This window comes from Chiloscyllium plagiosum, chromosome 10 (assembly GCF_004010195.1).
Source record: "Chiloscyllium plagiosum isolate BGI_BamShark_2017 chromosome 10, ASM401019v2, whole genome shotgun sequence".
In the NCBI taxonomy this organism is placed as follows: Eukaryota; Metazoa; Chordata; class Chondrichthyes; order Orectolobiformes; family Hemiscylliidae; genus Chiloscyllium; species Chiloscyllium plagiosum.
The window spans coordinates 21636451-21658152 of NC_057719.1; the positions used below are offsets into that span (position 1 = coordinate 21636451).

General features: G+C 40.8%; 1 long non-coding RNA gene across 2 annotated transcripts in view; it reads right to left on the reverse strand.

Annotated features, from left to right (window-relative positions):
• Positions 1-5619: 5619 nt before the first annotated feature.
• The window catches only part of LOC122553418, an 89239-nt gene continuing 73156 nt past the window's right edge, over positions 5620-21702 (reverse strand). Inside the window, exons 4-6 of one of the 2 annotated variants that reach the window (XR_006312707.1) lie at positions 17760-17872; positions 10875-11042; positions 5620-8109 (exon numbers count right to left, since the gene is read on the reverse strand). This is a non-coding gene — a long non-coding RNA (uncharacterized LOC122553418). The remainder of the gene's footprint in view (positions 8110-10874; positions 11043-17759; positions 17873-21702) is intronic. The other variant, XR_006312708.1, reaches the window with a different exon arrangement.

The following is a 21702-nucleotide window of genomic DNA, read 5'->3' on the forward strand; positions in this document are numbered from 1 at the left end:
AAGTTTCAGCTCACTGTATGCTTCGCCCAACCATTATGCGACTGCTTCTTCTTCACAACATCCTTGCATTGTCCATGGCCACCATCCCGGTTGACCCTCGCCCACACAACTCTGCTTCATCCAGCGGCATCATATTATCGTGCCTCTTCTCATACCAACTCAACCTTCAACACTTTACTTTGGAGCTGTGGCTTTAATAGGTATATTTTTGTCCTGGGTTTTTTTAAAAGGAGGTTTGAAGGCAGAGGTGTGGAATGATCTACTTGAACCACTGGAGTAAAAACTTGAAGCCTTGGATTCTTTTTAAAAATTCAAAAAATAGAAGCAGCCTGAATGGGTGTGGTCAAGATCTCAAAGAACCAGGATCTTAGTTTAGTTTTTCTTTTGTTTTTCAGTTGCAACAGTTATTGCTGGAGTCTCGGCAGAGTTGGAAGCTGCAGTAAATCTCTCCCGGCTGCTACACTTTCTCTGAGTTTTGTCTTGATGCTTTTTCCTTCTGGCTATAGGAGTTGTATGTGAGACAATCTGTTTTCTGAAATTGCCTTTTGCCAAAGGGATGTATAGATGGGACATTACTATAGTGGAACAGTTAATAGTTACTGTATCTATTTTTCTGTTATGTTTTCCAGTAAAGTGAAGTTATTCCAATTTCTGCTCATTTTGTTGTATTTTAACTTTAGTGGATGAATAAAGTGTGTTTTGCTTTAAATCCGATAGTTTGACCAATCAAATTGCAACACCTTATATTTACCTTTAAATAAGAAAGATGTTATGGTCCAATCTATCTTCTCAATACATTTGAGGGGGTCAGGTCTGCTCCATAACGCTTTTACTTGCATGCTTCTGACAAGCAAGCAGGGGTGGCCACACATTTCATGAAATGACAGAGGTTGGTTTTGTGCTGGCACGAAGATATTGATTTCATTGTTCTTTGCTTGTTTTTTTAGGCTCTAGCATCTGTGGTTTAACTTGCCTTTCAGTGCAGAGTGGGTGGTAGGCAGAAGAGTGCCGAACAGTAAATCTATCATATAAACAAGGAATGAACTTGTGCACTGGGGGCATCATCTTGGAGCCTCAGCAGCTTACACCACAGACACATTGCACATGCTTCAAGCCAAGGGTTAATTTGAAAATCAAATTGGGGGGGGGAGGCGAGTGTACAAACAGGTGATGGGAGACTACAGTCAGTCAGCAAGTAAGGCTCCAGTCACTCAAGGGAATTGTTTGAACACACTACTTAGAACAGGGGTGCTGTTGAGACATTATCCAAGTGGTGAGTCATTTATTGCTTTAATAAGACAGAGAGGGTTTGAGTACAATGGAAATGGATCTAAAAGCAGTCAGTGCTCATGCTTCAGCAAGAGTGGTGGTGAGATGCCCCCAGTGGGTGAAAAGGAAGTGCAGAGGGCAGGAGGGATTCATAGTTTGGGAGGATGACACGCATTTGAGCCCTTGAGTACACATGATGCATTGAATATTGAGAGTTGCAGTATATCAGCCTTGATGCAATAAGTGTGCAGTGGCTGGGTTAGAATGACTGGTGGCCCTGTGAGTGCGAAGGAGCAGAGTGAAGATGATGGCACTTACTGTTGTAGAGCACAGAGGATCACTGACGTGCTTGCAGACTGCTGGGCATCTCCATTGACACAGGACACAACACTGACCCATGCTGCAATTTCTGTGCCAAGAGACATGCTCAACAACTTGGTTACATATTTAATTAGGTTAAAATGTGAAAAATTATTTGAGAAAATCTGCCCAAATTATGGTGGACTGGAAGCCATGAGCAATTTTGCCACTATACTTAACTGCATATGGGAAAATTCTGTTCTTCGTCACCGTCTAGTTTCTCTCCACATGGAAGAATAGGAGATGGCGTATAAGCGAAGTGACAGTCGGTGCCAACGACGGGCATGCATGCATACACGCAAATAGGCCTTTCGATGCTCACTAGTGAGATTGTTATCCCATCCTTCAACACCTGGTTGCAGAATCAGACATTTTTTTTCTCAATGTCAATAATCCTAATTTTTCTGAATTTACCATATTTTCCCAACTGACCCACCATTGCCGATACATTCCAGGGCTGGGAAGATTCAGTCCATTGTTTTAGATTAAACTTGTTTCAATTTCTTGCCAACTCTCGTGTTAGGGCTAGTTCATGCTGAGGTATAAGTGACAGCTTCCATCTAATACCCTACCCAGGTAGGCAATTTTCATTGAACCATGCCAGTGAATGGCAATGGGCTATTCATTAGGGATAATGCTCTGCATCATTAATCATTCTTCAATTAGCATGATTACATAAAGTACTTGTGAGCAGTGACTCACTGGATATTAATTGCACTCATGAATTCTTGTTGATTTCCCACCAATTCTGTTCATGTGCACTGAGCTCTGACTTCACTCTTTGCACGTTAAATTTATTGAAAAGGAAATGCAATGTGCAAAATAAGCAACAAGCCAGTAAACACAGAGGTATGAAATTCATTTGTGTATTACTTCAACAAAATTGTTTAAAATGAGCAGTTTCACTTAAGGAATACAGATTAGAAATTTGTGTGCTGGCATTAATATGCTCAATATTAAATCAAAGTGCAAACTTATCTCATAGATCAATTCCTTAAAATTAAAAGAAAATGTAAGGTTTAATTTTTCAATCGCATGTTTGAAAACTCATTCATTGACGTTCTAATGAACAACTAGCCCTACAACTCTGCTTTTGGTATTGTTTTTCATTATACAGCGCTCTTTATATCTGTGTCCCTGGTGATTATGACAGTCAATGATTAGAGGTTAATAAATGAACTACTCTCAATAGACACGGTTAGAGACTGTTGCAACAGGCTAGCATGCTGTGCCCAGTATTTCTCCACTTGCTCACCAGCAGGGCTAGATTCTTCCATTCTTCATTCTTTTGTCTCTTCCTGGATTGCCTGTCGGCAAGGGTTGTTACTCTGTAATTGACAATGACTACTTTGTGAAGCAAGGCAATAGCTGCAATAAAACAGTTTTGTTGTCATCAGTAACAACGAGATATTTATAAAGTCCTTTTACAACTTTCAAGGTGAATAACTTTTGAACATATAGGTGAAAGAAGCAACCTGCAAAATTGTCACATTGCAACATAACTTATAAAGCTGTTTTATGGTTAATCTTGTTACTTGACATTAACACAGAAGCCGATTGAAATGTTGACAGTAGAAGTAAAGGAAAATACAATTGAACAACGGAAAATTTGATTGAACAAGATATTCCAGATATGATGGTTTTATTGAATGGTTGAATGTGGAACTGTGTTGTTTAAAAATGTTATGAATTGTTTTCATGTGTTACTTAAAATTTGCTTCAAATGTGTGCATGTCCAAAGTAAAGTTAAAAATTGCAGAAATAATTTATCCCACTCTTAGCATTGGAATGTGATTCTAATTGTGGGTTTTAAGATCATTTTTACTCTCAATGTCCTGTCAGGAGTATTAGTCCTTTGTAACACTGTCATTTCTGAGTTGAAAGATTATGAGCTTAAATTCAATGCCAGAGATGTGAGTATAAGAACTAGGCTGACACTGCACTGATGCACTGCCAAATTCTCCATTGTCCAAGGTGCTGTCCCTCCCAAGAGATATTAAACCAAGCTCCACCTGGCTTCTCGGGCACTTGCAAAGGATCACTTTTTTTTAGGGGAGCTTTCCTGGAGTTGTGACCAATATTTATCCTTCAACCACTTTCATTTAAACAGAATACCAGGCCAACGGCTGTTTGTGGAATCTTTCTGTGTGCAGCTCAGCTGTTATATTCCTACATTATAGCAGAGACATCTGGTCTCATTTTGACAATTAGATTTCTCCAAGCTCTGAAACTTTATTCATGTTCATTTGTGAATGACTGAGCTTCTCTTCAGTTGCTATTCATTTTGGTGTTAAGACATCTTCATGTTTTTCCTCTTCTTCTAGAGAATGATCGGCGTGAATGGCAGCTCCAGTCTATGTCACTCTTTGCTGAAGGAGTAAACTAAGATCCAGAATGGCCTCTTGCCACTGGCTATCTTTACTTTTTATCCCTCCTCCTTCTATTAGCTCGAGCTTTTCTTTTGAGAGAAATAAAAGATCTGTACTATCTTCATGTAGGCTGAGCGTCTGTGTGGTAGAGATTGATTCAAGATAAACAAAGGGCTGAAGAAGGGCTTATGCCCGAAATGTCGATTCTCCTGTTCCCTGGATGCTGCCTGACCTGCTGCGCTTTTCCAGCAACACATTTTCAGCTCTGATCTCCAGCATCTGCAGACCTCACTTTCTCCTCAAGGTAAACAAAGACAACTTCAGTTGCTCTATAACTGCTAAACAAGGAATATTTGAAGTCCCACATGGTTCTACGCTTAAGATAAAAATGTCACAGCCATTAGAAATAACATACAGAATATCAGCTATCTCTCTCTTCTTGCAGTGAAGAATAGCAGTTACCTATCTCTGCACTCATTTTGGAAATGGATAACAGAACCTCACTCTGAATATTGGATAATTGAAGAAGGTGATGCTTCATGCATGGTGCTGAATATGAAATAATGGTCACTGGGAATTCCTTATTCCAAATAAAGTCAAGTTCCTTGCTGTTAATTTTAATGTTATAGTATTGATCCTGTGAGTGCCGTGAATCTGTTGTATCTGGATATCAGAAATCATCTGGTGCAATGATGGCCAACCTTTCACACAGAAAGGAAGGGCACATTTTCAAATTTTCACTTTCTCAGTCATGGGAAGGTTGAGGGAAAGTTGATGGGACATGAACTTCATTTAAAAAAATCAAAAGTTGTCACTAAAGAATGAAGCCGTAGTTAACCCTTTACTCCACATGTAGGCCCCCCTCTTGGCCTGTGCAACAGAGGCATAGACATCAATAGCATGGAAAAGGCCATTCGGTTTATCACATCCACACTGGTCAAAAACGTCCTCCTAACTACTTTAATCCCATTTTCTAGCATTTGGCCCATCACCTTGCATGCCTTGCCATTGCAAGTGTGCATCTAAATACTTCTTAAACATTATGTGGGATTTTGCACCTACTGTCCTGACAGGTAGTGAGTTCCAGATCCCCACTACCCTCTGAATGAAAAGGTTTTGTCTCACATCTCCTCAAAACCTTCTGCCATTTACCTTAACTCTATGACCCCTTACCCCTGTTTATTGATACCTCCAGCAAGGGAAAAGTTCCTTCTTGTCTACCCTATTTATGCCCCTCATAATTTTATTCATCTCAATCCTGGCTCCTCTCAATCTCTGCTCGAAAGAAAGCAATTTCAGTCTGTCCAATTTCTCTTTACAACTCAACACTCCAGCCCAGGCAACAGCTTAGTAAATTTTCTCTGTACTCTCTCCAGTTCTGTCACATCCTTCCTGTAATGTGGATTTCAAAACTGCACATAATACTCTAGTTGTAGTCAAACCAACCTTTTATGCAGTTTCAGCATCACGTCCATGCTCTTAAATATCTACGAACTCTGGAATAAATAGCAAGTTGCTGTTTGCGTTATATTGTGACATAGTGACACTCTGTCTATAGGCAGGTGTTTCAAGTAATATTCATTTTTAATGTGACACAAGATTCACCTGATGCCTTGCCAGCCAAATGCTCCACACTGTGTGATGCTACAAATACAATCCAGAAGTTTGTTTTCTCGCAGACAGCTACCATTTATGAGTTTAAGCAGTAGATGACATGTTAAAAAACCGAAAGCATGATTTTGAAGCAATTAAATATTACAAGAAGAGGCCATTGACTTCTTGGTCTACAGTGAGTTTGTAACAGCATTGTGACTTTAAATTCAGATTTTTTATTGAAATTGGGTTTCATCATCTGCAGAATCAGCATGGCAGGATTCGAATCCAGGTTCTCTGGCATAAAAAATCTCTCAATCACACCACGAAGTAATTGCATTCCTCTTAATAGGTCAGCTGGAGAGTACACTGCGAGGAAGAGAAAAATGTGGGACTATGGGGAAGGAGCAGGAGAGTGCAATGAGTTGGATCATTCTTTCAAAGAATTAGCTGAGCTGTGAGGGGCCAAATAGCTTTCTTCCTTGCAATATGATTTGTGATGCCACTTAGTTACTTTGAGATCCACTACGTGCCCCTTTAATTCCTGCTGTGTCATTCACCGCTCAATCTCAGTTAAGAGCAGTTTATGCCAAAGAAACAAGACATGTTGAAACAAAGGGTCCTATTCTGAATGAAAAGTGAAGAATGGAATGGTGGAGAGTGATCTAAAAGAACGTGAGCTCTGGAGTATTTTATACACAGTCAAGTGAAACAAATTACTTATAAATTCCAAGTGCTTGTTGCCTCACCAAACAGTAAGGTACGCTGATTTCTTCAAATTAAAATATTATATGACTGAACTGGCTGGACTTGGGATGGTAGTTTACAGTACATAATTATGCTTTATTGTTACACAGAAAGGAAATGTCTCATTCAGACAATTAATGAGTCATGCCGCAATGCTTCTTTTCAGCTTGGAGGCCATGAAGACAGAGTTTTCTATCTGCCAAGATAGCTCTTGGATCTGTCCCAACCCTGAAATAATTAAGTCAAACTTTATACCCTTTGTGCAGTGGTACTCCCAGTTGGATTGCCAGCATCAAAGAGGTGTCCATGGCTCTGGTGCTGAGTCAGCACAAGACGTAGGGCAGCTTAGAAGGTGCATTGAGTATTCAATCAAACACAGCCAAATCTGAGGGCTTTTTGCAGAAGATTATTTATGGCTAACAGGCTGGGGAAGAGTCCACGTATTCATCTATCTCACAGGGGAGCATTATGGCCTTCACACTACATCCCATGGTGAACTGCCAGACCATAAAGCTGGATAACTGAACTATACAGGAGGAAAATCCTCTCAGCCCCTGCACTGGACTCTAATCCTCTGCCACTATTTACTGTATATAGTGCCTTGGGAAGGAATGGGCACTGGCAGTCAGGACATGGATGGTAAGACTGGAGAAATCTCAGTCAGGGCAGTTTATCTCTCATTCCCCACTGCAAAGAAACATGATCAGTGAGAGCAGTTGCCCTTTCCTATTTTTTAACACTTCAGCAATTATGACTTGAAAATGCTAGTCATACCAAATTGGTGCACATGGTACAGTCCCAAAGGGAAACAGTTCGACTTGCATGTTTTGCACACACCAGCTATTCCTTGTCATACACAGGCAATATTTGACAAAAGACAGTCCCTTGGATTTCTTGCACTAAGCTGTCTAAACCTGTAAACATTAGTGTAGCACTTTCATAAATATTATGAGCTTGGTTCTGTGGCTGTAAAGTTCCCCTGAGCAAATTTAACTAAAATGTACCTGGTGCACTTCAAATAAAGTCATATCAACTTGGATTTGGGAATTGCTCATAGCCCACTGGATCATCACCCTGACTCTGAACACTTTGTTAAGGGAAGACAGTCAGAAGTTTTTTATTTCCATTTCTTTTGGCCTTAGATCACCATCTTCTCAGTTGCTGTTATCCACAGTGTTTGTCATTGTATACATTTTGCAGACAATACATAAACAGCAAGTGAGGACAGGACTGAATGGGAGTAGGCGACAATTGTTTTTATGAAGAGGCAGAAGACACTTTCTCTATTTCTCTAAACACGGCCTTTGATTAAAATTCCCAGTTAGCGTGAAAGGGAATTCTAAAAGATTTATGAATATAAATACCACCTCAACTCCCCACCTCTGCCAACAGAGTTGCAGGAGATAGATGGTATCACAAATGCACAAAGAACTTTGAAAAGTACATTTAGGATGCTGGCAAACAGAGAAAAAGAAGCAGAAATTACAGGGGGAAAGGAATAATATAATGATTGGACTCCGTGAAGCAACTGAAAGAATTCAGCTGAACCGCAGGTTAAAAGGTTGTAGATTTTCCAAAAGCTGATATTCTTTTATGTTTACCTTCTCTCAGTGTGAAGCAGTTAGGCAGAGATAACAGTGCCAGTTTAAGCGAGCTTTGTTTATTAGTCCACAGGGTTCTCTACAACGAGAAGGAATATGCCATGTTTCGGTCTTTTCGGCAGAAGTCGTATGGGGAGGTGTCAGAAAGCTCAAAGAACCTCAGGGATGCACTGTAAAGAGAAACAGTGTCCGTGACAGAAATAAAACACTCAAGGGGATTCATTTCTTTTACAACCTCATATTCTGTTTCTCATCTCAAATCCCCAAAGTTATCAGCAGGTTTGTTCATGTAACATTAATCTACAAGATAATAAATTCTGAATGCACCAGCTCTCAGTGACATAACAAAATGTTATCATCATACATAGATATGCTTTTACTTTGGCAATTTAGCCATGGAAGACAATTAGTGTTCCTAGATAAATCCAAATGTTAATTTGTTTTTGAAATACAACTACATGCATCATAAAAACGTCTATTGATGCTTCTATGCTTTGTTTTGGTACATTAGACAGTCCTTTAACATCAACAGTTAACAACAATCAGAAAAATTAAATAATCTGCTCCAGACAGAGAAAAAATACATGGAATTTGTTAGTGAAAGCTTAAAATCCACTGCATTATACTATTTTCCATCTTTAATTCCTTTTCATCAACCTTGAATCAAAAAGAATCATGAAACAAATTCAAAACAAGAGAAAGAACATTGCTGCAAAGCCTGCTTTTGGGGGACAACAGCATATTAATGTTAATTTACTTCAAATGAATACTTGAAGGCACTCAGTGGAACATTTTATAGCTTTTTTTCTCTCCATGCATTGAAGTGTTGCCCCATATAACCATGAAATGATGCAGTGGCTTTCCATCCACAATCAAGTTTATTTAAGAATTGTTCACCCAGGAAACAATTTTTTCTAATCCAGATCAATTTCATGTTCCATCTTAGTCTTTTCTATTCTTTTTTAAATAATCATTTCCATTGTTTCAAAAATAAAATGATGGCTGCATCGTGATGTCTGTCAGAGTGTTCTAACTGGGATCTCTGGCACTGAAGTGGATCAAAAACACTGTAAAAAAACCATAAAACATAGGAGCCAAGTAGGACATTCAGCAGGTACTCAGGTTGACCGCACTGAATCTCCGGGCTGCTCGCTTGCTAGAGATCTGTGACAAAATTAGAAATTGCTGGTGAAACTCTGATGAATCACCAGACTCAAAACGTTAACTTTGCTTTCTTCCCACAGATGCTGCCAGACCTGCCAAATTTCAACAGCGATTTCTGTTTTCATGTTAGATGGTGCTGTGTCTGAGACGCCCACATTCCTAGAATGAATTGAAAAGCAAAACATGTTCAACTGAATCCGCTGACTGTCTGCACACTGTTGGAAGCCACCAAGAATACTGAGTTATGCAAACCTGGTCATGGACTCATTTCTCAAAGGGATTCTTGAACAGACGTTAGGCTCCTAATTACATATTCAATTAGCAATTCTGCTATTCCTGGCTCAAAAACGTGCTTTTATTTGCAAATTCAAAAAGTCAAATTTACATGTCTCTGGGCTACTGAATAATCCCATGAGGCAAGCCATCTGATCATCTATAAACCTTTTGAAAAGGAATCCTTTAACAGTAATTTATATATGAATTTATATAATGCACTACCCAGTGTTGGATTGGTAAGCTTTGTGTTCTTTATTCAGGTGTCAAACAAGCAGAGGACATACCAATCTGTGCCTCTCAAACTACAATCACTCCTTGTCTAAGTGCAGCTTTTATTCATATTTCAGGAACTCTTTGCAAAATCATTTCTCTGATAAAAGGAAAGAATTTGATCCAAATCCGTGACTGTGGAACAATTGCGAGATTGCAATAGACATTCATCTGGCCATTACATTTTACTGAATTTTAGTTTAATGCATCAAGAATGGATGGAAGCAAACAGGGGAGAAAAAAAAATCAATTTTGGTTTCAACTTGAATTTAGCTGCTCCAAATGCAAGATGCTGACAGGTAAATCTAAAATATCACAGCCGACAAATATCTATTAGTGACTGAAAATTGTTTCCCAGTTTTTTGGCTTTTCAAGTGAAACCCTGTGTGTGCAAGAATATGTTGGAAAAATGGTTCAGGAAATGTGAGCAAATGGGCATTCTTAGGGGAAACATGTCTTGCATGCAATTCTAAAAATTATAAATTTTAAACTCCAAACTAGTTTGGCAGTGGAAGGAAAACATAAGAGACGACAGCTAGTGAACAGCTTGGAAGGGAAAGCGAAGAGTAAAAAGGTCGATCATCCGTACAGATGGCATGGGGGCCTCAAAAGAAGGGGCCAGGAGCCAGACATTAAGGTGTGAAACCTTTGTAAACTGCTGCTTGGGATACTTAATTTTAACAGGGCAATGTATTGGACAGAGCTAAAGCCACAATGCCAGAATGCATGGACTTAATTTCAATGTTATAATTAGCTTTAAAAAGGTAGAATTGGTATTAGTCAGAGACATTTTCAGAGTTCTGGAGCATAATAATCTAAAAAAGAGAAATAGGCCTAAGTAAATCCTTCAGATTTGGTAAAAGAACAAGAAAAGATCAGTCAATATTATTCAAACAATCAAAGAATGTTTGCAGCACAGAAGGAGAGCATTCATCCCATATGTCTATGCTGGCTGTTTCCAACATTGTCGCGCTCTCCTACTTCCTTCCTGTAGCCCTGCACTCTTTCTTTTCTGTTCAGATAATTATACAATTTCCTTTGAAAGCGGTGATTGAATCTGCCTCAGCAAATTCTCTGGTAGTGCTTTCCAGAACCTAACCATTCTCTGCATATGTATTAAAAAAAGTTCTTTGTGTTATCCTTTTCTTTGTTCATTTGCCATTCTCCTGAAATCAGGTTCCTTTTATTCTTAACTCTTCTATGAATGGAAAAAATTTCTGTTTACCTCTGTCCATCTTTGCTCTTGATCTCGGTTACAAGGGGCCGTGAATTTCCATCAGCCAAGTCCACACTTATGGGATAAGTGCTAGTGGTTAGTCATTGCCTTCTGCAAGGTGGCTGACCAGGAAACTCTTCCATTCTTAATGCCTGCCAATAGATACTTTGGATGGATCTACAGGTTAATAATCAAAGTCGATAAAGTGTGGCACTGAAAAATCCACAGCAGGTCAGGCAGAATCTGAGGAGCAAGACAGTTGACTTTTCAGGCTTGACCCTTTATCAGGACTGGGGAGGGGGAAGGGAGCTGAGAAATAAATAGGGGGAGGGGGAGTGGGGCTGGAGGAAAGGTGATTGGGATGGCGATAAGTGGACAAAGGTGATTGTGATATGTTGATGGGAAGTGTGGAGTGGCTAGGTGAGAAAGAGGATGGACAGGTAGGTCAGGTCAAGATGGCGGAACTGGGATGGATTGGATTTGGGATGGGGTGGGGGTAAGGAAGATTTGGAAACTGATTAAGTCAATGTTGAGGCTGTTTGGTTGTAGAGTCCCAAGGCGGAAGATGAGGTGTTCCTTTGCCAGTTTGCAGGTGGCCTTGTATAGGGAGTAGGGGAGGCACAGAGTGGACACATCATGGGGAGAGCGGGAGGGGAATTTGGAATGTATGGCTGCAGGGTGGTGGGATTAGTTGGTGCGTACAGACCAGAGATGTTCCCTGAACCATTCTGTGAGTTTGTGAAAGAGACCACATCGAGAGCAATGGATGCAGCAAATCGGGTTCGAGGATATGCAAGTAAATCTTTGCAGGATGTGGAATGATACTTTGGGGCCTTGGACGGAAGGGAGGGGGGAGGTGTGGGTGCAGGTTTTGCACCTCTCACAGAGGCAGGGAAGGTGCCAGGTGTGGAGAGGGTGTTGGTGGGGACTGTGGGCCTAATGAGGGAATCACAGAGTGAATGGTCCCTATGGAATGCAGATAGGGGCAGAGAGGGAAATATATGTTTGGTAGTGGGATCTGACTATAGGTGGTGAAAATGGGGAGGAATGATCTACTGAATGTGGAGATTAGTGGGGTGGAATGTGAGGACCAGGGGGCTTCTATCCTTGTTGTGGTTGCCAGGGTGGGGGGGGAGGGTTTGAGGGTGGAGGTGTGGGAGATTAAGGAGATGCAATTGAGAGCATCATTGATAACAGGGCAAGGAAAATTATGGTCCTCGAAGGAGAAGGACATCTGGGATGTCCTGGAGCGGAACTGGCTCATTCTGGGAGCAGATACAGCAGAGGTGGAGAAATTGGGAGTAGTGGGTTACATTTTTACAGGAGCGGATGTGAGAGGGGACATATTCCAGGTAGGAGTCAGTGGGTTTGAAGTAGATGTCAGTATTAAGTTGGTCACCAGAGAGGGAGACAGAGAGGTCCAGGAAGGGGAGGGAGGTGTCGGAGATGGTCCAAATGAATTTTGAGGTCAGGGTGGAAGGTGTTAGTGAAGTTGATGAACTGTTCAAGCTCCTCGTGGGAGCATGAGGCAGCGCTGATATAGTCATCAATGTAGCGGAGGAAGAAGAGGGGGATGATGCCGGTGTAACTATGTGGCTGTGTTACAACTGCACCTTCCAACAAACACCGACATGCAATTCAACCTTGGAACGTTTGGCTTAGAGGTAGGGACAATACCACTGCATCACAATACCTCCTTTTTCCTATTTACGTTTCCATGCCCCACACAGTTTCAAACACACTTCTCAAACTTCCTCCCAAACATCTCTGTGCTCAAAACAGCCCCAGCTTCTCCAACACACTCATTTAATTGCAATATCATAATCCAGGACCCATTGTCATAAACCTTTCTGATATCCTTAATAATGACTTCACATTCTTCCTGAAATGTGGTGTTCTGAAGTGGGCACAGTGAACAGAATTTCATTGCACCCGAATGGTGAAACTAAGAATGGCTGCCATTTCTGCTTGCCAACACACACGGAATTAGAATTAAACTTTGAAGGGGTGATGTGTGGGCACAGGAAACATATACAGTTACATGGTGGTGGTGGATATTCACAGGTGGATCTTCAGTCTCCTGGATGAACAGGTAGGCTCTGCACTGATGCAACACCTTTCCTATCCACCTCCAATCTATCTGTAGTCCGTTAAATATCTCGTTGTGCCATCTCATCACGATAACCTCCCTCAAGCTAATGTCCCCATTATTGCCCCCATTACTTTTTATTCATTGTGTACTATCTCCCACCTACCTGCCATCACATCAGCAACAACAGCACCGCAGTTTAGCTATTCCTACCTGAAAGTTTTCTCCAGGCCATATTGCAACAGTAGGAATTGCTGTGAATTAAGTGTCTCTCAAGCTGACTGTTCAGCATCAGACCTAGGCCACAAAGACATCTGGCTAACCAGTGTTGGCATTTTTCTCTTTCTGTTACCACCAACATGAATGGTGGCTATTGGAACAGGGACTTGGCCAGCAGTCACTGCTGGATGGCTGCATCAGTTAATGAGGGTGACATTGGATTGTCGGTGCGGGGTTTGCAGGAAGAGTTCAAGGGCTGTTCAGAGGAAAGGACAAGAGGTTGATGTTTGTTGTGCCTCTTCACTTAGAGTCATTTAGTCATAAAGATGTACAGCATGGAAACAGACCCTTCAGTCCGACTGTTCCATGCCAACCAGATATCCTAATCTAATCTAGTCCCATTTGCCAGCACTTGGCCCATATCCGTCTAAACCCTTCCTATTCATATAGCCATCTAGGTGCCTTTTAAATGTTGTAATTGTATCAGCCTCTACCACTTCCACTGGCAGCTCATTCCATACACGCACCACCTTCAGTGTGAAAACATTGCCCCTTAGATCCTTTTTAAATTCTTCCTCTCTCACCCTGAACCTGTGCCCTCCAGTTCTGGACTTCCCCACCCCAAGGAAAAGACCTCAGCCTCTGACACTCCAGGGAAAACAGCCTCAGCCTGTTCAGCATCTCCCTTTAGCTCAAACCCTCCAGCCTTGGCAACATCTCCTTGCAGGATCTCTTAACTTGGCACAAAATGCTTAAAAGTGAGGGACCCCAAGAAAGTCACAGGAAAATCTGACACAGTTTGCTGGCTGGTCATTCAGAGCTATTGAAAGGTTGAATGAATCCCATTAAATCTCTAAACCACCATTAATTCCACTGGACTCTGGAATAATTGATGTCAATTACCTAATTGCTAAATGTAATTGACATCCTACCATGAGCAGTGAGTTCTTTGTATCAGCCCATTCCAGCCTCTGACTTAATCATGACAGGCTTCCCCACCTCCAGGAGACAGGCTTGTAAACTGTCTTGCAATTAGACGTGCTCAGCTCAGATGTTTGTCAGTGGATTAAATTCCACCCAATTCCTCTATTGTTAAAACCCAGAATTGTGTATACCTTAGGAACAATTTTCTTAACCTTCCCGGTTTTCTGTGCATATAAACCCTGCACTAAATTACAAAGGCATATGTTAGCAGTAGAGGTTTATTTGTGGGAAATGTTTCCTATCTAAAAATAGGCTGGAATAGACAAAATGTAGTGAGAAAGATCAAGTATTTTTGCAATGTACCTCAAAAATATCTTCTTAGTCATGATTAGTCACCGTTCTATCAAGAAAGGAAACTTTGCAGGATTGAGTTCTGAATAATGAAACAGAGCAAGGAGGTGACCATAAGACAGGAGAACAATTGGAAAACAGTGACCACAATATAAATAAGGTCAGCATCATATTAAAAAGGAGAGAAAAAAAATGAGGATATGGCTGAAAAAAAAGCAAACAATGTGAAAAACAAAGTGAAAAGTAAAATTGGCAAATAGGCCCATAGATCATGTGGAACACTATTAACACAGAGATAGAAAATATATAAATCAGGTATTCTCCAGTGGAGAAAAAAAAAGATTATGCCACATGATTAGCTCAAGTTGCAAAAGTCAACCGAGTGTGGCATCAAGGAGCCCGAGCAAAACTGGAATCAATGAGTATCAGGGGAAAACTCTCTGCTGGTTGAAATTATACCTGGTACATAAGAACATTGCTAGGTTTTTGGAGGTCAATCATCTCAGATCCAGGACATTTCTGCAGGAATTCTTTAGGATAATATCCCAGGCCTAACCATCCTCAGCTGCTTCATCAATGACCTTCCCTCCATCATAAGGCCAGAGGTGATGATGCTCGCCAATGATTGCACATATAGCTGCACCATTTGTGACATCTCAAATAGTGATGCAGTCCATGATCAAATGCAACAAGATCTGGACAATATCCAGAAGGGCTTCCGATTCCTGAAGAAGGGCTCATGCCTGAAACATCGATTTCTCCTGCTCCTTGGATGCTGCCTGACCTGCTGCGCTTTTCCAGCAACACATTTTCAGCTCTGATCTCTAGCATCTGCAGTCCTCACTTTCTCCTGGACAATATCCAGGCTTGGGAAAGTGATGCTTTGGCACTCAAATGCCAGATGATGAAAATCTCCAATAAGAGACAATCTAACCACTACCCCTTGACATTCAATGGTGTTACCATCACTGAATTCCCCCACCATCAACCTTGGAGTTACTCAGAAACTCAACTGGGCTCATCACATAAACACTGTGGCTCCAAGAGCAGGTTAGAAGCTGGGAATCCTGTGGCAAATAACTCACCTCCTGACTTCCCAAAGCATGTCTATCATCTATGAGGCATGATTCAGGAGTGTGATGGAAAACTACATCCCCCTTGCCTGGATGAGTGAAGCCCCAACAACACTCAAGAAGCTTGACACCATTCTGGACTAAGAAACCTGCTTGATTGGCCCTATATCCACAAACATCTACTTCCTCCACTACCTCAGAAAGCTTAGAAGCAGCAATATGCACCATCTACAAGATGCATTGTAGAAAATCACCAAAAATCCTCACTCAGCATCTTCCAAACCCACAGCCACTCCTATCTAGCAGGATAAGGGCAGCAGATACATGAGAATACCATCGACTGAAAGCTCCACTCAAAGCCATTCATCATCCTAACTTGGAAATATATCTCTATTCCTTAGTGTCACTGGGCAAAAATCCTGGACTTCCCTCTTTGATGGCATTATGAGGTTACCTACAGCACAAGGACTGCAGTGGTTCAGAAAGGCAGATTTCCTCCAACTTCTCAAGGGCACCTAGGGATGAGCAATAAATGCTGATCAACCAGCGATGCCCATGTCGCATGAATTTTTTAAAAATGCAAACAAGTGTGAGGTAGTAAAAGCAAGAAGACAGAAAATATAAAATAAAGGATAGAATACTGAAGGAATGTAAGAACAGAAAGACCTTGGTATGTATGTGCATCGACCACTGAAAGTGGCAGGCGGAGAGAGCAGTTAATATAGTGTGCAATATCCAAGATTTTATTAATAGGGACAGAGCAAGAAGAGTATACTGAACTTACATAATGCATCATTAGCCCTCATCTGGAGTCTTATGGTTAAGAGGAGTTCTGTTAGAAGTTTTCAAAATCATGGTGATCTGGATAGAATAGAGATGGGGAAGCTATTCTCACTCTGAAAAGGATAGTGAACAAGAGGGCATGAGATTTAAAGTAATTTTAAAAATGTAGCACATGTAATATGAGAAAAACATTTCCACATAATGAGTGGTGTAGAACCTATGCTGGAGCTGCTCTTTTTTTAATGACACATTAATGATCTGAAAGCAGGCAGGAATACAATATTGACATTTGCTGGGACTGTAGGTTATGTCGCAAATAATAGCATGATTTGTGATGAATACATGAGGACATATCTAGACTAACAAAGAGTTTCTCAAACAGGGGTCCATAATGATCTGGAGATTCACAGAGAACTTTCGGCCGTCCACCATGCAGGGCCAGCCTCACTGATGGCTAACATGGCCATACCCAATTTGCCTTGGTCAACAGCTATCAAAGCTGGTTGTAAAAATACGTTGCCAACCAATTGGTACTCTCCCTTCATCATAACTGTTAATCTTCCTTCACTTTGATATTTCTTGCAAACTACCTTGATGAGTGGATGATGGAAAGCTTCTGACATAATGTGCCTTCTTTCAGTAAAACCTCCATTTTGTTAGTTGCAGCATCCTTCTTAGCTTTGCGTGAAGGCAAAGCCTTAGCAATTATTTGTGGAATCATAGATAAGCAGTTTGTTTTCCACGAGTGGGGTAAGGAGGCAGGTTCTGAGTCTACCTAAGCCAGAAAAAAGATTGAGCCCTGTGCAGTTGGCATGCATTTAGTCCATATGTAACAGTCACAAAGCCAATTGAACCAATGAGCTCCCTTGCGGTTTTACAATTTAGCTTGGGTGCAGGTTGGGATGTCCGTGAGAACTAATCTAATTAAAAAGGGCTGCACCAACCAAAGAGGTTTTAGGACTGCTGGTCCAGCTGGCTACACACATACAGTGGCGAAAGGAAGTGAAACAATACAAACTGGAAGTAAGAATAGGATTCTAAATGCAGTTTAAGTGGTAAGAGTTTTAAGCGAATTTGAAAAGAATTTGAAATTAAAATGTATAAGAACGTAAAAACATTAGAAGTAGGAGCAGGAGTAAGCGACCTGACGGTGGAGCCTGCTCTGCCATTCAATGAGATCATGGCTGATCCTTTCATGGACTCAGCTCTACTTAGTCGAAACAAGTGTCTATCACCATAAAAAGAAAAATCTTCTTTGTGTACATGCACGTCTAGAATACAGAGACAGATTAAATTTCAGCTCAGACGAAACCTCGATTAGACCAGAATTAAAATGTTACATGCATTTTACATTATCTTATTATGCAAAGAAAATATATCTAATGGAAAGGAAAATGGATTAAGAAGTTCCCAGGATTGTAATGAGCTCCTTAAAACTTACATCACATTACGTACCTGTTGCATTTATGCTCATACTGTCTCGAGATCAAAACTTAATATCTGGAGGCAAATGTTTGCGTTCAAGCAAGTGCATGCATAACCAGCTTGTGAAGGTGAAGTGGTGAACGCTAAATAAGGATAAAAACAATTAAGATCACATTTTTTTAAATAGAGTTAAGCCTTCTCCTTTCCCTATAAGGAAAATAAATGGAATAAGATATTATGATTTATAACAAATTAATAAAAGATCTGCCACAGGTGATTTGTTTTCATTGTTTGCCCTGGCTATGCAGAACGTTCATGTATAACATTTATTTACTTGTGATTTTTGAAGAAGAGAAATCCGTGATGTTATTAGTTAAAGGAAGTTGTTAGTTAAAAGACATCCTTGGAGATCAGTTTAATGTCATAGTTTATCAGGAATATTATCCTTTTATGCCACGTATTATAGTTTGGACTGACTGCTAAAGACTCATGTGGGGAAACTGTGCTTTTATTTGGCAGCTATTACAGCAATTAAGTAAAATAATTTCAGGCAATTTTATTTCAGTCCCACTGGCTACATATTCATTGTAAGAAATGACGGTCAAGGTTAAAACAAAGAGTAAATCTATCAATGTAGAAACCTCTTGAACTAAATAAGGTAGATGATTACTGTTTGAAACGTTCTAATAAAATAATAAATTTAAGTTGGAAAAGCAAATATAGGCAAATTAGGTTAGATTATTTATGTTAATTAAATTTCTATAATTTAGTACTAATGAACATCTTTCTGTTTTCAAAGTAAAACTACTTAAACCTAAGTGCTTTTATTCAGAAGTCTAGTAACTCTAATTTGTCGGTAATGATTTGACTCCACTGTTGTCAATTTAGAAAATTGGAATCGTGACCAGATGCATCTTATTATGCGATTAATTCCATGTCACCGAAAGCAAATATTCAGAGCGCTATCAGCCATCTGTTGATGTAGAAATCACATATCGGCACTAGTGCCTGCGCCAATGGGAATCTAAGTAGAAGGTTCAACCTTGTCCACCCCTAACTTCAGAACATATTTCTATTTGGAACAGGGAATTAAGTTGTGATAGTTTCTGTTCAGGTATCTTTTGCAATAAACAACTCTTGTCCATATCCAGCATGAAACCGCTTTATGTTAGCTGCTGTATTAGTAAAGGGATGATTCTGTAACCTTTGCTCCTTTGGAATACAGCACTTGCACATCCTTTCCCACTGGTTGTATTGTAATTGTGCTGTATTGTTTTAATTGTGCGAGAGGAACAGCAAATTGATGCCTTGATTATTTGACTGAAGTGTTGTGTTTGATGTTGCATTACAAATATCATTAGAGGGTCATTATAAGATTGGCCTTTCTGGATGGAGGAAATATCTAGGTTTGCAAGTGCTACTTTCTGGCATTATGTTCAGACTAGCAGGGGCTAAAGAGCCAATGCAAGGCTGTTAGAAGAATCGAATTGTTACAGTACATCTATAACATAAACACCATAAATGCAAAGAGTCTGGAAAGCTTAGACCTAAATTGCAAAGTGCTGAACAACATATTTGAACTGAAGCGTGAACCTGGATAAAACTATCAAGTGTACAGCATAGGCTAATTTTTGCAAATATCTTAACAACAAGTGTTGATGCTTTGTTTACAGTTTTGTGTATTTGCCAGACAATGCGTCTAAATGAAGGTCAAGTGACAAGCGTACGTTTTTTCTTCAATGTAAATTTTGTTACTCTCAGTCCCCAGGTTAGATACGTTTTCAGACATGATACCCCAATTTATCAAGTTCCCAGGAAAAGAGGAATAACTGGTCCCCCTTCATTGTTCACTCGTTTCCCCCCCCTTACCCCCAATCCAGTTTGTCACAGCAACATTAATTTTAAAAAGATCCTTTCTCTTGTGAATGGCTTTCTGCCAGACCGAATGATTTTTGTTAAATGAGCCAATTTAACGAGGCTTTCTTGAGTTTATGAGTTGCAGAGTGCAAGAACACAAGATTAGAAATGAGAGGTGAGTTCATAAAGATAAAAGTTTAAAAAAAGGGCCAATATTTGAATTTGAAGAAGAGTAGATAACGAGACATTCTGGCTGTTATGTGGGTGATACTGGTGGCACTGATGTTGGCAGGTAAGCAGTCAATTTTGAGATGCTCAGCTTTGCAGGTCATCTGAACTGGCTTTCGCTGTGTTTTTGACTGTGATTTCACTTGCTTTCTGATTTTCAGCAAAGAGAGAGAGATTTTATTTGCAGCACAGGGATGACTAGGTGTTTTCTCAGCTGTGACCAACTAACCTACGAAGAATTATGGAATCATAGAATCCCTAATGTGTGGAAGCAGGCCTTTCGGCCTATCTGGTTGACACTGACCCTCTGAAGAGCATTCCACCCAGATCCACCCCTCTACACTATCCCAGAAATCCCAGCGTTTCCCATGGTGAATCCACCTAACCTGGATACCATGGGCAATTTAGCACAGCCAATTCACCTATCTGCACATCATTGGTGTTCTGTTGAACTCACTAGAACACACAGACCAAAATTGGAACAGGATGTCAACCCCTATTCCTGAGTATTCCTAAAATGGAAAATTATAAATATGTCTCTCACACAGATTACTCTCTTCTCTCCCATTATGTTCATGGTCTGAGATGTTCACAGTCATTCTTTGAAGCTTCCTTTGAACTGTAGAAAGTCCAATATTCCAGAGGTTTCAGGAAGTATTCCAGCAGTCAGTGAATGCCATGCTTAGAAGTTACCTCATTAGCTTGGCATTGTTTGCAGCCTTTGTTCAATTTTAAAAAAAAACACACCTTGCTCAAAACATCAATATGTCTGTAAGTGATTTGAGACTTAGTCCGGTCACCTATAAAAAGGATGGAAAGGGCAGATTAATAAGCGATCCGATCTGTTTCTTAGTGAAATAGGTTTGAATTTTGCCAGAAATCAGCAAATTACCAATTTTGGTTGGTTTCATGAAAGGTTCCTCTCGATGACGTCGCGTGAGATGTTGTAAACTGTCTTCCCCAACTGGCTTCATTAACTATGCATCATTTTCTTATGGTGCCTTGCTCGTTGCCTTCTCCCTCTTGCTGTCGGAAACGTGCCTGCTGGGACATTCTGGGTCTTCTGGCATCTCCACCATATTGATACGAATTAACCATTGGCATTCCAGAGCTACCCTGCCCAGCCTGTGTCATTTGCTCTGGGCATCTTAGACAAAGGGAAAACTGGCATCCTGTTTGCAGACAGAAACTTGGAGGCCCTGGCACAAAGGAGCACCATCTTCTTTTTCCAAGATTGACATCATGACACAAGACCCTGCTAAACTGGGCGGAGGTTACCACACCAATCAATGTGATGTTGAAGTTCTGGAGGAATGCTTAGCAATGCAATAGGAAAATCACATACCTCCCCTGCTTTGTGAAGGTGAATGCCAACATCTTCTTTATGGTATCCTTTATTCACTCAATCTTCATCACTGCACATAGCTCCCAGCAAGGATCATTGTCCAGCAACCTCATTATTGCATGCAACAACTTGCCTGACAAACTCATTTTCTACAAACCCACCGACTCCCACAGCTACCTGGATTACACCTCTTCCCACCCTACCTCTTGCAAAAATGCCATCCCGTATTCCCAATTCCTCCGCCTCCGCCGTATCTGCTCCCAGGAGGAGCGGTTCCACACAGAAAACACCAGATGGCCTCCTTCTTTAGAGACCGCAATTTCCCTTCCCACGTGGTTAAAGATGCCCTCCAACGCATCTCATCCACATCCCACACCTCCGCCCTCAGACCCAACCCCTCCAACCGCAACAAGGACAGAACGCCCCTGGTGCTCACCTCCCACCCTACCAACCTTCGCATAAACCAAATCATCCGCCGACATTCCCGCCACCTCCAAACAGACCCCACCACCAGGGATATATTTCCCTCCCCACACCTTTCCG